The 16,708-nt window shown below is 29.2% G+C and overlaps 1 long non-coding RNA gene and 1 other non-coding gene across 2 annotated transcripts; both read left to right on the top strand.

The window, feature by feature from the left end:
- Positions 1 to 289: 289 nt before the first annotated feature.
- Positions 290 to 363, top strand: trnan-guu (transfer RNA asparagine (anticodon GUU)). Its single transcript has one exon. It is a non-coding gene; the product is annotated as a tRNA-Asn (tRNA).
- Positions 364 to 11,588: 11,225 nt separating this feature from the next.
- Positions 11,589 to 15,920, top strand: LOC136087326 (uncharacterized). The gene is made up of 4 exons (XR_010641721.1): positions 11,589 to 13,466; positions 13,632 to 13,821; positions 14,836 to 14,945; positions 15,221 to 15,920. It is a non-coding gene; the product is annotated as an uncharacterized LOC136087326 (long non-coding RNA).
- The last annotated feature ends 788 nt before the right edge of the window (positions 15,921 to 16,708 follow it).

The following is a 16,708-nucleotide window of genomic DNA, read 5'->3' as shown; positions in this document are numbered from 1 at the left end:
TTTCACTAAAAACTATTCAATTGTTTAACTTACTTAACTTTGTCAAATTGAGTTAGTCGTTTATAGAATTTAAATTAATGATCTCGAGTTAGTGGTATTATAGTAACACACTTTCTCTATATTTGTATATTAAAAAAATAGATTTAAAAAATCTTCAAATAAAGTCTTATAAAAAATTATAAGATATTATTTACCTTACAAAACAAGTTTTTTTAAATATATATTTACACAACATATTATTATACGTTAAAACTAATAAATTATATATATTTTTTCATCTTCACTACAAGCTTCCGTGGCGCAATTGGTTAGCGCGTTCGGCTGTTAACCGAAAGGTTGGTGGTTCAAGCCCACCCGGGAGCGAATATCTCTTTTAAACTGAACATCATTTTTGTCACCCATTTTCATAAACTTTGACATCAAGTCGAAAAATTAAAATCAACTCAAAATTTATGGAAGTTAGTGCGAAATTATTGTTAATTTGTAGCAAATTGAAATTTGATTTATTTAGCTTTATGGAAAAATATGGTTTATTAATGGCAACAATATCTCAAAGGCATCCGTAAAAAGATGCCTAAATCATATTTAACCTTTCTTTTTCTACTTATTGTATTAGTAACAAAAGCTTGCAAATAAACCTTAGGCTAGCGCCACTTTAAATTGCAAAATGATTTACGGTCCTGAAAAAAACCTAAAAATAACACCTGCAATTCTATTTCATTATCCATTGTTTCATTATGAATGAAACAATAGATAATAAAATAATAATAAATCAGGGTCGTCCTTAGGAGGGAGGGTTATATTATATTTTATAAGCATTTAGGTCTTCTATAGGTTTTCTGTAAGATATGTCGTGTTGGTCATGCCGGGGTGTAACGTTTTTAAATTACTGCGTTAAAATTTTATTGCGCGGCAACTTTCAACCGTTAAAGATTCCCGAGATATTACTGAAGCAGTAATAAATTAACGCTATAATTTTACTGCGCTCGTTAAAATTTTACTGATTTGTTAGTTGACAATTTCAAAATGTACACAAATATTAACTTAATAATATAATAATAATAATATTAATGATATAAGGAAATATTTAAATGAAAAAAAGTTTCCTGAAGATGTATGTGAGAGAGGGAAAAAAGCGAATTTCAAACGTCAATGTAAAAACTTTGAAATAATTGACAATAAGTTGATGTATTGCAAAAAAAATATTGGCAAGGTGAGGAAAATTTATTTTGTGGAAAGAAGTTTTTCAATAATTTAAACGATTTATGTAAGTAAAATAAAATGGTTAAACAATATTCTGAGTTGTGATTGCTTTACTGTGAATTAACGTAAATGACATTTTTAAAGCGAAATAAAGCAAATTCTCATAAATTCAAATTTCAATATAGCTTTAAAACAACTCAAAATAATGTACAATAAAAATAAAAAACCACAAACAAACTTTTGTTTATTCTAGGTCGTTGTGGTCATAGATCGAGAAGAGCAATTAAACATAGTTAAAGAAGTTCATGAAGGTCTTGGAACTTCTGAGAAAGCTGTTACATTAGCCAGCCACCTAGGCATTAATGCTGTAAGAAATCAAATTTCTACACGTTTTTTTTGGCATTCAATAGTGGAGGATATTACAAAACATGTAACTCAATGTGCACGATGTCAAAAAACCTCTAACAGAAACCTTAAAGTGTCTCCTGCTTTAAAACCTGTTATAGTAGAGCAACACGTAATGAAGCAAGTTGGTGTTGATTTAATTAAATTAGCTGCATCAAATGGATTCAATTACGTTATTTTTCTTATTGATTATTTCTCTAAGTGGACTGAAGCTGAACCTCTGTTGACAAAACAGCAATATCAGTAGCATTATTTCTTTACAAAGTTATTTGCAGACATGGTTGTTTTCAAATACAAATAAATGACCAAGGTCGAGAGTTCGTAAATTCAGTATCTATTGCACTGCACGACATGACTGGAGTTCAGCAACGTGTCACCTCGACTTACCATCCACAAGCCAATAGCCTTGTAGAGAGACAGAATCAGACAATTAAGAAAGCCATTATCAAGGTCTTAAATGAAAATGTTTTAGGTTGGGTATCAGTTTTAGATGGAATCCTTTTTGCTCTATGTGTTAAAGTGCACGATTCAAGCGGGTATTCACCATTTTACCTTATGTATAACCGACAACCTTGCCTTCCGATTGATGTAAAATACACAGATATACTCAATGGGGATAATTATGAACCTGTATATGATAAAGAGGTTTTGCAAAAAGCTTTACAAATGAAAAGAGGAATTGAGGAAAAAGCCATTAACAATATTGTTTTTTCACAAAAAAAAACAAAAATTAGCCTATGACAGAGAGCATGCAACGTCATCAAAATTTGTTGTTGGTCAAAAGATACTCTTGAGAAATTTTAAAAGAGATGATAGGAAAGGCGGGAAAATGACTTTCTCATGGCTGGGTCCATATGAGATACTTAATATTTTATCTAACTCAACATGCTTATTAAGGAACAGTAAAGGTGACACATTAAAAAAGAAATACTCTCTACATCATATTAAAACATTTGTTGAAAAGAAAAGTAATTCAAAACTGTGTAATTTATCTACTGAGTGTGATAATCATGATGAATGTCACTCCAAATTAATGAAACATCCCTCCAAAAAAATTCGCCAAAAAATAGCTGAATAACAAGGACTCAAAATATTTATTATGCCAGATCTTCCTGAAGGAGAAGAAAATCATGTACCTTCCAAAATGCATGTATGCAAAGGTGATGGCAACTGTTTTTTTCGTGCAATTTCGTTTTTGCTGACAGGTTCTGAGTGTCAACATATACATGTTCGCAATGTTGTTGTAAAGCACATGATATCAAAATCTTGTTCCAGTCTCTTATCAGAATATTTAGGTGATGATGTGGAAAAGTATATCACTAAAAGTGGTATGGCTACAAATTGTATATGGGCTACAGATGCAGAGATCCTGGGTACTGCAAATCTTATTGGAATTGATACTGCTGTGTGGTCATTCACTGGACAGAAACTAGCGTGGCTCAAATATCCAGCATCCGTTAAACTCGACCAACTAACAGCTAATACTATTCTTTTAGAAAATAAAAACAATAATCATTATAATGTTGTTTTGTCACTAAAACCTCTATAAAGTAAAAAATGTTGTTTTATATGTTTTTTGTTATAAAATCCGTAATAATTATCTCATGATTGCATGTTTTTCACAACAAAGGGAACATAAATATTTATGTTCTCTGTTATTAATAGCTTTTTTTGTAATAAAACATTAAAAAAGTTTTGTCAAGGATCTCTATTTAATTAATAGTTATTTAATTTATTTTTAGATAAGATTTCGTCGCACAAAAAAAGAAAATTACTTTACAGTAAAATAATAACGAGCGCAGTAATATTATAACGTTAAAATAATACTACCTCAGTCGTATTTTAACGTTATAGTTTTACCGCTAGGGAATCTTTAACGGTTGAAAGTTGCCGGGCAGTAAAATTTTAACGCAGTAATTTAAAAACGTTACACCGGTATGTTGTGTTGGTCATCGTGGTTAGCAAAAATCACTCACAAAACGATTAAAGTTCAATTGCTAATTTTATATAACTAATACGTATATTGTTCACCAGTAAATTTATGCACCTATCATAGATGCATGACTTTACTGTATAACTTTTTTCATTATAATTATTTTGATTTTCCGTAGGTCCTATGGAAAAATAAATCAAATAAAAATCATGAAAAAATATGGCTAAATAAATCAGACGATGTAAAATTTTCTTCAATTGCACTTAATTGCGGTTAAAATTAAAATTATTATTATTATTATTTTTTTTTTTTGTAGTTATTTTTAGGTGTTCCCTGAAATCCTTACGGTCTCATCACGGAGCACCGTGGGAGATCATTTAACAAAAAGTTCATGCCTCCTTCCGTACCAATGTCGCTTGTTGGACTAGATCTGGCGTCGAACCATTAAAAGTTTTTATTTTATTAAAAATAAATTTTTTTTGATATATTATTTAATATATCAATAAGCAATAAATTAAATAATAAAAATAATAAACTTTATTCCAAAAAACTGGCAAACTAATACCTGTATTCGATGGATTCGAATCCTGATCAATATAACTTTTCTTTTATTTCAACCAGCAGAAAAATAATATACCAAGCACACCATAACTAAATACTTAAAATTCGATAACATAAGCATAAAAAAAAACTTTCACAAATAAATTTGACAAAAAGTTTTCTTTGAAAGCCATATAAACATATAAAATATCATAAATCATCATACTGTTATTAGTATTATCATATTAGGCCGGGTGAATAAAAATAAGCAACTGCTTTTACTTAGTAATTGGTCAGCTTTACGTAAATAAAAACTTTAGCAACTTTGCTCAAATATTTATTCACGTAAAGTTAAGCAATTTACTCAATAATTGCTCAGCTTTACGTGAATAAAAACTTAAACAAAATTTTAAAGATTTTATTTACATAAAGCTGACCAATTACTGAGTAAAAGCAATTGCTTATTTTTATTCACCCGGCCTATTAACGCAATAAATACAAAAATCTTAAAAAGAAATGAAGTTGGGAGAAGTATACGCTTTTTGAAAGAGATACCAAAGATTTTGAACTATTTAACAACAAAGTTGAAATTGTTGCTGAAAAAGATAATATACTTAATATTTCTTTAAAAAAAAAAGCAAATCCCAGAAGGATGGGGGGAGGTGAGGGACGCTACTGCAGAATTTGATTTCACTGTTGATTCTATTCTTCATAAAGAATATTCTATTCTTCATAAAGAATATCATTGAGATGAAAATGATGATGAAAACATAAACAGAAACCTAAGAGTCCAAACTTCGATGTCATTAAGAGTATTAATGTAATTGAAAACACTGCATAATAGGCCAGAGGTGAGCAAAACCCCTAAAAACCAACTTTATTATTGGAAAAATTCCTTTTTTGTAAATGTCATACATCTCCAGCACTCAAAACACAGAGACCTCCAGCACTCAAAAACTGAAATAATTTTTTCCTTACTATGATTTTTGAACTCAGTATGTTAATTTTACCACGAAAATGGCTTTATTTTACTATTCAAATATCAGTGAAAATGTAAAAAAACATATATAAATAAAATATGGGGCCAGCAAAAAATTTTACAACATTTTAATTTCTTTACGGTTTATATTAGTCCAACGGCATCAAATATTGAAATAAGAAGAAAAAATATGAAAATTTATTTTTTATTTTTGCTTTTTTTTTTAAGTATTTTCAATAAAACCCTTTAAAATGCGCAATATTTTTTTTAGCACTTACCATTACATAACCAGAAAAACACTAGGCCGCTCATGTGACCTTCTTTAAATTATAGTCTTACATATAGATAAAAATTTACAACTAAGTTTTCTAAGCTCAGCCGAGCGCAGTAGGTGCTAGGCTTTTTGTTATAAATGATATCTGAATTGTAGATTTTGCTATAAAAAACTGAAGAAGAAGCGTAAAGAACGGTTTTAGATTTTTAATCACTTAAATTTTGTTAAAATCTTTTTTAAATAATTTTAATGTTGTTGTGGAAAGTTATGGAACATTCTATGACGTTTAGTTATAGAATATTTTATGACGTTAAGTTATGGAACATTCTATGACGTTAAGTTATGGATTATTCTATGACGTTTAGTTATGGAATACTTTATGACGTTAAGTTATGGAACATTCTATGACGACTTTGTGATTTTATTTTTTAATTACTAATTATTTTTGTTATGTTTAAGCAGTTTTTTAATGTACATTTTTGTGGGCTGTTTTATTGCGTTAATTTTATGTGAACATGTTTAAAAAGATGATTTAAAGAAAAGATGATTTATTATTTGTATTTCTGTATGCAAAAAGTTTTATGTAAAAAGAAAAGTTTACTATGTAATCTATTACTTTTAGTTTTAATGTTGACTAAATAGCTTTTCTAAAATGCCGTTTTCATCTAGAAAATTGTAGGGTGGGGTGGGGTTATATGGATAGAATTTTAGATATATATTTTTTTAATATAATTTTTTTTTTAGTTAATAACCAGCATAAAAACTTGTGTTATTTTTCTTAACATTCAGGGTGTACAAGGTAGACAATAACTTCACAATGAGTAAAACATAAATATATTTTAAACAACTAACTTACTAATCCTTTTTTAACAACACCTTTTAAATATCTAAATATGGAGACTCATATTATATTTGATACAAATATCACATTTATTGCTTTTCATGTATTTAAAAAGTCAAACTATATTGGTTATGTCTAGCAGTTTTCTTTTTCTTACTGATACACTCTTCTTTTCAGCTTTATTCTTCTATTCTTCTTGCAACCTTGCGACAACATCTTGTGCTTTAATGATTTTCTTCCAATTGGATTTCAATGGAGCAAAAAAACCAACATCAAAAGGTTGTAAGAGGTAAGCAAAGTAAAATTATATGATTGTCCAAAGCTTTTTTAACAGTAGAATATGTTATATGGCTGATGGCTGATGTATCCATCACCCTTTGTTATTTCAAAAATACAGTCCTCCATCCTACCTGATTTTGTTACAACATACATTGCATTTTCTGGTCCATTTTGACACCATGCATCATAAAAGTGGATGGCTTTGTAGACAACAAAGGGAGATAAACACTGGGCATTTGGTGACCCATAAAACAGTACAGTATACATTGATTTACCACATGATGGAGCAATGTAGAAGCCTTTTTTAATATTTTACGAACAAAGATTTTTCTTGCGGTAGGATCTGTGCGTAAACCTGTTTCATCTAAATAAAATTTGCAATGTGGTCTATCAAATAAATCATTATTATTTAATGTCTTCTCGTATCACTCAAAAAAATTTAATTGGAGTTTTTTTGCTTGTAGATGTTATATAGGATTTAACCATCAGTTTGATAAATTCTCTATCTTGTGGAAAACCCTTATCAGCTAAGCACATCAGGGCTTCTATTAGAAGATTTTCCTCAGTATTATTTAAAACAAACCCATGACCGCTTCCAAATTTTTTGCCATTCCTCTGGATTTGATCATGGGATTGTCTGTATATCTGTATGATCGTCTGAATAATCGTCCCATAAGGAATTTTAGAAGACTTTGACACATTGTATACTGACTCTCCTTCCTTAACAAGCTGTATGGCAGTCATTAATTTGCTGTGATCGTATGTACCAATAGTCTTGCGTTGGTATTCACGAGACATAATGATTTATTTCAGTCTTATTATTTTATCTAAAATATTTTAAAACAAACTTTAATTACATAAAGTATATAACTTATTTATAAAGTAAAGAGGAATACAAAACTAAATTATAAAACATTTAAATGAAAGTTAAAATTTTACCTAAGCCATTTGGGGAAAGCCAATTTGAACTACGATCTTAATGTAAATAGTTCAGAAGTATTATATAAAGCTGTTATATGTAACTAAATAATGTAAGATATTATATTAAAAAACAAATGTAAGCATAAGTTTAAAAATAAATGTCATGTAGCTTATGATTCTGTGATAAAATACTTTAATTTTATTAGGATTTTATATAATTTATATATATCCATTTTACCCCACTATTATTTTACCTGTATATCCATTTTATCCCATTTTAGACTTTTATTTATTTATCAATATGGGTTAGGAAACTTATAAATTAAATTTTACGTGTTGTTACATCATGATCTAACTAATAAATATACATCTATGAACTTCCATAAGTTATATTACTGAAGTCTGCTGACAAAAGTTTTAAAGCGTAATGTTATTTTTTAAATAACATGTTTTACATATAAACTATATATTAACTTACTCCAATATATTAACTTACTCCATGCATACTTATTGATATCCATATTACCCCATTTATCAACATTACCCCACTCTACTCTACTATTATGGATGAAATGTGTTTTGTTCATTTATATAACACCCAAAAAATGGAAAAGCAGAAAAATTATTTGTGAAAAATATTCATTTTATACAATTAATATTTTACACTAAAACAAAGAGAGAGCACTACACAATAAAATTCTCCAGACCTCAAACAAATTATGATCTTATGATGAAAATTCTTGTCAGCAACTAAGGTTTCCAGAATAGGGAGAAGTCAGGGAAAAGTCAAAGACTCTAATACCGTTCATTGATTTGTTTATCAAGATCTCCTTGGCCTCTTCAGAGGCCAAGGGGATCTTGATAACGTTTGAGCGTTTTTATGTTTATATTCACAATTTTAAAGAAATTAAGTACATAAAATAAATAAAAATCACGAAATCACCGTTTTTAAAACCCATGACCACACCTACATGTGCAGTCATAACCACTCCTGGAGAGCAAATATGGCCAAATTTAAATTCTCCAACCTCAATTACCTATAATTGAACAAACAACTGTTTCGACGAATTAAAAAACCATTGGATATCCCAGGACCATCCTTGACTACAACGAAAATGACCACCTGTACGGTTATGACCACTCCCAGACACCAAATATGCCTAGATTTTATTATTATTTTGATCTCAATTACCTATATTTAGACATACAACATGTACCATCTCATTGAAAAACCATTGGGGTATTCCAGGATCACCCTTGACCACCCCTGAAATGATCACTTGAGCGTTAATAACCACTCCTGAAGACCAAATATGCCCAGTTTTAAATTCCCTAACCGCAATTACCCATATTAAAACATACAACATGTCCCATCTAGTTGTAAAACATTGGGATATCTCAGGACCTTCTTTGACCACCCCTAAAACAACCATTTAAGGAATCATGTCCACTTCTAAGGACCAAATATGCCCAGATTTAAATTTCCTGACGGCAAGTACCTATAATTAAATGGGACATAAATCATGTCCCATTTAATTTAAGGACCATCAAGACAACCTATGACCACCCTTGACAACGCTAAAATAACCACTTGTGAGGTTATGACCACTCTAAATTTAAAATAAAGCCCAAAAATGAAATCCTTTGCCCCAAAAGCTTCTACAAACATGTATCATATGTCTATATTTAACCATAAATAGTTTTGCCATTTTTAGACAATTCTGGCCTACTGTGCACTGCCAAGAACCGACAAAATATCAGTAACGACACATGCAATAAATGATTTGATTAAAAGTACGTTTATTCTTTCAAGGAAATTACACAACGATGCTGAAAACGATTACAAACGACATCATAGACTAACAGCCCTGGAGATGAAAGCTTTTTACCGTAAAGAATTCAAAAAGGTCAAAGTCTTTTGCCATGGGTTTAACCAAAAACTTGGCAGCGTTTAAGGAAATATTTTCTCCCATTACCAAAATCTTTAGTTTTCTTTTTAAATAAGGACAATTTGAGTATTGAAACCTTAACAAAAGCAAACGAACTTTTTCCGCCTGGATACAAGGATCAAATTCTAGATGTTTATATGCTCAAAAGCCAGATTAAAATTTGTATTAGATATCTGTTTATAAGAAGATGATTTTAAGTCATCAAGAACACCAGCTAAGACGCTGCAAGACATTTTGTACCATGCTTTAAAATTAAAGGACATACTGAAACAATCCCATAAACTATGCATTCTTGTAATCACAATTGCTTATGGTGTGGAATCAAACGAGCATTCTTTAAGTCAACTCAAAGTTGTAAAATCATATCTGAGAACAACAATGAGTGATAAGAAATTGGATAGTCTCATGCTACTGAAGTACGAAAAAGAACTTTTTTTTTGTTTTGTTTTTTTATTTCTTCATAATAACTATTACAATGAAATAAATAAATGAAAGAATAATGCATATGAATAAAAAATTACAAATTTTGTTACATATAAAATAAGAACCCGGAGACTATAAAACGAAAGTTAGAAGTAAAAATTAACGTTTTGTATTAATACTTAAAATACAAGACTTGATAGGTATAAAATGTATAAATTAAATTAACATGATACACAAAAATAAAATTAATAAAACAAAATTTAAATATACAAGTATATAGTCAAATAAATATTTTTTATATAAGAATTTGTAAAAACATTATAAATAAATCAAAACAACTAAATTTAAAAATATATAAGTATGTTTTCAATAGAGAGAATGATAATTTTTAATTTCCTTTTAAATGCGAAAAAGTTCCAAACTTGAGAAAAATCAAAATGTTTCAAAACTATATAGTTCCATAGAAGTGCCCCTCGAAATGAAATGCAAAACTTGCCTAAATTGGTTCTGAAAACTGGTTGAAGAAGGAAATTATCATTTAGTAAATTATATTTTGTTTTTTTATTTTAAGGAATAAAAGTTGTGAAAAGAAACCGGAGCTGTACGAGTTTTACATTTAAACATAAAAAACAGCACATTAAAAATATTTAGTTGAAATATATTTAAAATATTCATTTCAATAAAAAGAAGCTTAGCATGTGAAAAACGGTCTTTAAAGTTAATAAGACGTTAATTATTCTAGTAGGTTTGTTTACTGTAGCGTAGCTAGGTAACCAAGGGCCCTGAGGCAAATTAAAAAATGGGGCCCTACTGCTATGTAAACTGATTAGGTTTTATCAAATAAAAAAATGAAATATGAAAAATACTTTAAAATGCTAAGCTACTTAAGCTCTTGTGCACTGCAGGGCAGTGGAGGTAATAAAAATATTAAACAGTAACAACATAAATTACAATTAATACTTGGTGTAGGTTTGGCTAATAAAACGAAATAGAGAAAATTTAAGGATTTATTATATAAAGGTCGGGCCTACCAACTGACTAAAAAACAATTATATTTAAATTCTTTTCCTAACTTTAGTTTTCGCAAAAGTATCAATGACTTCGTTTAAATCAAGGCTTGATGCGGTTTTGTTTTCAATTGCTATCAAGGATAAATGTCGGAGTCGAGTTTGGTCAATCTTATTTCTTAAATAATTTTTTATTATTTTTATTTGCTAAATGACCTTTCGGCTGCTGCAGGAGTGACAGGAATTGTAAAGAATAATAAGATTGCTGTAAATACTTCCGTTAGGTCACACTCTAGCACTCCATATTTGCTCATTATTTCCTTACATAATTGGTGAACAGTCCATGCTTGAGTTAGTTAAGGTAAAACTAGATGGTAAATATTAATAAATTGAAGTGAAAAACTAGGGCTTATTATATCTGAATATTTTCTTTGGAATTCATCACACTTTTGTAATAAAGTTGCTTCACCAACATGTAATAAAAATATTGGTGTTAGAAAATCAAATATATGACAGACTGCACTAATATCAATAAATCGTGTATCTAATTGAGATATTACTGTGTCAAGTACATGAAAGTAGTATTGACATCTAGTATTGAAAATCTCAATTTTAAAAATTTTTTTACGGTTTGGAAATCGGTGATCAGCAGCTAACTCATCAAAATGTTTTTTTAACTTTTCTTTGCCTTTTTTCTTGAAAATGAGTATCAATACCATATTTTCTTGGAGTTTCACTTGCTTTGCACTTGAATAATTCGAAATGATTTCTATAAATTTTCAACTTTGCTTTGGTCTCTGCTAAAACTTTACTCGCCTCGCCCAAATTGACGTCGCATTTTTGTAAAGTTTTGGATGCATAATTGATGTCGTTCAATACACTGTGCATGAATTTGCAAAGCAACACGAACTCGAAATTTAGCATTTTTGTTTTAATACTCACAGCTTCACTACACTCATTTTTATTAGGACTCTTTAGAACTATTTCTGAGAATGTTTTGATAATATCAAAATAACAAAGTTTTATTGCAGATATCGTATTGAGCCTACACTCAAAAAAATCTTTCCTTGCATATTAAGGAAAAAAATTCCTTACCTGTTTTTCCTTAAAAATTTCCTTTATCGTAGTAAAAAATATTCCATGATTTAAGGAAACTTATTTCCTTATGTCTAAATTAGGTAAAAACATAGGAATTGTTTTAAGGAAATATGCTTTTATCGTATACGTTAAAAGCGTATTTCCAAAAAATAATGTGCGCCTTTAGTAGGTTAGTGTAAAATTCGCTGATATTGTATGAAATGATAAAGATACATTATACTTAAAAAGTTATTAATTTACAAAAATTAATGTTATTGTTATTATTAGAAAACAACAAATTGTTTCCCAATCGTCATGGAGTATAAAAAAAATTTAATATAAGCTGGTATAAATTATACCAGCTTGTTTAATTCTTTCTATACTTTATGACGATTGGGAAAATAATTATACTATGATTATGTAAAACCACCATGTGTATGGTAAGTGTATGTATTGAACTTGGCTAGTTAGGCTAGTAGGATCAATTGAGCGCAATTTAATTACTTTCCTAAGTTAACCTAAGGTTAAAATTATACTTATTTACCTTAAATGTCATCAGGATCGATGTGAAATCGATCCTGAGGACTTTTCAATAGTGTTCAGGTCTAATATGTAAGTGGTTATACTCAAACCAAGCGAATATTGGAAAGAGGTATTGTATTATATTTCATGACACTGTGTACTATCATAATAATTTATCAGTATAAAATTGTGTACAGGATGAAAAATGTAATGCTTTTGCAAAATCATCAATGCACTTTCACATTATTTTTATATAAGGTGTATAAATTGAAATGTTAATACTTAAAATTTGTTATTGCTTGTACTACAAGCAATAACATACTTACAAGTTGCAATAGCATATCTACAAGTTGAAGAAAATTTTCAGAAACTGTGTAAATTTTCAGAAAATGTGAGTGAAACATGTTTGTGTGTGTAAGCCATAATATTATTGTATTACTGTTTGTCTAGAATGCACAAGAATGTCAATCCATAACAAGGGAAACTTCACCATCTTTTGTCAACAATGAAAGTAGCTATACTTCGCATGTCACCACTCCCACCACTCCATCTAGCAAGGCTAGTAACAGAGGCGTAACTGATGTCAATGAAAATACTCCTACTTCTTCTGCATCAGGGATATTATCTAACCAAGTGTCTTTAGTGTCATTCTTGCTACAGCATCCAAAAACTAAACACCATATGATGAGATTGAAAACTTGAAGCTACGAAATATCTGAAAAACAAGCAATAACATATGTTACTGCTGCTAAAGTTGTTGACTGTTATGGGAATTATCCACCAAAAGATAAAATGAAAATGATTAGCATATTTCTTGCCGGGATTACAGGACTCAAACCAGAAGATTTTTTTGAACCAAAATCTCACAAGGGGTTTTATGCTAAGTGCATCGAAAACGCATATGCTAAGCTTAACAGCAATGAAAAAAGATGGACTCGGACTCCAAAAGAGGAAAGGGATAAAGCTAGACAAACTTTGGTACTAACTACTGCAGCACTGTCCAATTCACCCTCTACAAACTCATTGATAACTACTGTTCTACTGTTCTACAAAATAATGAGTTCATTTTCAAAGGTTGCTGTCAAGGATTGGAGGAGTGTGAATTCTGTGAAGGTAATTAATATAACAGTCTCAAGTCAAAAATGTTTTAATATTGTTTTTAAATAACTGTTTAACTAATGAGTATTGCATAGACTCATTCATATAGCTCATGATTTTCATTGAAAACTAATTACACACTGTGTTGCATAAAGCATAAAATCTAGTTTTGATTTACAGGTATAGCAGGCTATGATAAAAACTGAAATGGTCAAGTTAACCACCTTGTCTACATTAGTGTTTGCTGAAGACCTCCTACTAGCAGTAAAGAAAACGTTTTGTTACAGGCAAAAAAAAATTGAAGAATTGTCATCCATCATATTTAGAATGTGTACAGCAAATACCATGTTACTTATCCTTGCCACAAATAGTAAATATTTTTTAAATTGATATTAAAAAGTAAATAGAGCTTTTTTCAGTGCGTAACTTTGTATTCATGTAATTATTTATTTTGTCATTAGTAAGCCTATGTTGTAGAGATTTATTTAATGTTTAGCTGCTGCAAGATTTTCGTCATATGTATCCTGATGCAGAGGATTGCTTTGTTGTGTGTATAGGAAATTTGATAACATCAGTGCTGCATTATTATTCAAAATCAACTGTTAAATACCTTTAAGAATGTAATACAGAGGGAATTATTGGAGGGTCCAGTTAGTAAATATACAAGTGATCTAAGAAGTGTTTTGCATTAGGTGCATCTAAAGCCCCATACTTTCAAAAACAGATATATACCTATTCTTAAAACTTTCCATTGGTTCTCACAAGCAACTTTTAACTCCGTTAAATTTTTTCAAAGTCTCACAAGATTTAGGCAAGCCATCTTAAGTCTAAAATTTGCAGACCTAAAGTCTGAAAAAAATTTTTAATGTATGTTATGTTGGGTCTCAAAAGAAGCGAAATTTTATCAAAGTTTCAAAATTAGTTATCTTTTTTTATTAAAAGCACTATATTAAAAAAATTTTAATATAGTGCTTTTAAACAAAAACTAATAAAAATTACACTTTTTTTTATTTTTTGTTAAAAAATGACAGTTTTTATGCAATAAAAAATGAAATAATAATGTTTGTATGAAATATTTATTTATAAAATTCATAAAAAATTTTGCTTCTTTTGAGACCCTTGAATTTGAAAAAAAAATTTTTTTTGTCTTTAGGGTTTCGTTGCAAATTTCAGACTTGAGGTGGCCCCTTGAATCTAGCTGCGCTTTTAAAAAATTTAAAATTGCTAGAACCAAAAGAAGTTTTAAAAATATGTATATATCTAAAAGTATGGGGTGATTGATGCACCCTATTAGACATATATGCAATTTAAGGTTGACTGTTGTTAATAAAAATAAGTTGCATATTGTACAGTGAAACTAGTATATTTATTGCATTTTTTAAAGATGGACAGACTACAGCTGCTGTGAAAGCATTGCTATAACTTTTGCCAATGACAGGAAAGAAGCACCAAACTGCAAAGGAGTCGTTTGTTTTGCTGATTGCATATGGAGCGGTGAGCATTTTGGATGCATTGTTATTCATGTTTATCAAAATATAATCTCTTGTTTTCTCTAACAATACATAAATCCACATTTGCTTTATATAGTCTTTATTTTCTCAAGTTAAAACTAACTTAAAACTAATTTAGTTAAGTATTTATAGCATAAATTGTGAATATTTTAAATTTGTATGAAATTGGAAATGTCCTAAGTCATATTACATTTAGTCATATTACATTTAGTCATATTTGGAAATGTCCTAAGTCATATTACATTGTTTTATATTTAGCCTGGCACTGGCAATTCTATAGATGTTCCACAAAACTTGGCTCATCCCATGCTGTACCTTGAATATTTGTCAAATGATCTCAACAAAATCACTGGGAAAATTGTGTATGACAGAAAAGTTTCCTTGGCTAGATTTTCGATTGTCGAATGTTTGGATTACATGTTTAAGTTGTTTTGGATTTTTAATTTGGAGTATGCTAGCGATTTGGAGATGTTTTTTTAAATTTTTGCAATTTAAAATATATAATTTAATTTTTGGCAAGAAAAGAATGGTTGGTACTATCAACAGTTTAGCTCGTCTTTTTCAACTATAGCTTATACTATTGAGTGATCACCAATGATGATGTATGAAAACATGGCATAGTCAAATGAATATGTGTCAACAAACTTGTATAATCACTTTAGTTTTGTTATTTTGTGTACTCATCATGTTACAGTTATTAGATTGTATTAACTTGAATATTTGGTTGTATAAGTGTTCTTGTTTCATTGTATGCTCATGCTGCAGTTGTTAAATTGTATTTACATTTGTAAATTTCTATGCATGTGCAGCATTTATTACACTGTATTCACTTTAATTATAATTGGTAAATATTTGGCTGTACAAGTAGCTGTGTTATTTTGTGTGCTCTTGTTACAGTTATTACATTGTATCAACTTATTTGTATAATATTTAGTTGTGTAAACAATTTAGTCTACTTTAATACTTGTAATCTTGTTAACATTCTTGCGACTTGTTCCCCAATTAATAATTACTATAGCATTCATTTTGCTGTACACTTATTACTTTTTGTGATTTGTGAATTTATTTAATGCGTTTGATCTGATTATTATTTGGAACTTTGGTGCTACTCATCGTGCAACTAATTTGTAATGTAGCTTTGGTGTATGTTTCAAAATAATAACCAACGTGTTGCTTAATGACACAATTTTGTTTTGAATGTAAGCGATTAAAATAATTCTTTAATATTGATATTTGAAACCAGGAAATATGCTCTTAACTACATTATTATATTAAATATGCTCTTAACTTAAATTATCCCTTAATTACAATCCTAAATGTCAGTAAAACTTGCTTTAATTAAACTCCTCAATGTTGGGGAATATTGCCTTAATTACATTCCTCAATGGCAGGAAAAATTGCCTTAATAACAATTCTAAATGTAAGGAAAAACTTCCTTCAAGTTTTTATTTACATTCAGGAGAATTTTTTTTAAAGGAAATTGTTTACTTAATTATTTCCTTTTTTTAAGCAAATTTTTTTAAGGAAAACTTTTTCCTTAAAATTATATTTCCTTATTTTAAGGAAATCTTTACCAGTGCTGATTTTGAGGGATTATTTCCTTATTTTTTCCCTTAAATATAAGGAATTTGTTTTTTGAGTGTACTGGACCATCTAGTCGGATTTAGTTATTTTAGAGTGGTTTCCAATTCGCCAATGAATTTTGACAGTAGATCCCAACGTTTGATGCTGTTACCGAAAAAGTTA

This window comes from Hydra vulgaris, chromosome 11 (assembly GCF_038396675.1).
Source record: "Hydra vulgaris chromosome 11, alternate assembly HydraT2T_AEP".
Classification (NCBI taxonomy): Eukaryota; Metazoa; Cnidaria; class Hydrozoa; order Anthoathecata; family Hydridae; genus Hydra; species Hydra vulgaris.
The sequence above is the reverse complement of the archived record's forward strand: the minus strand, read 5'-3'. Positions and strand labels throughout refer to the sequence as shown.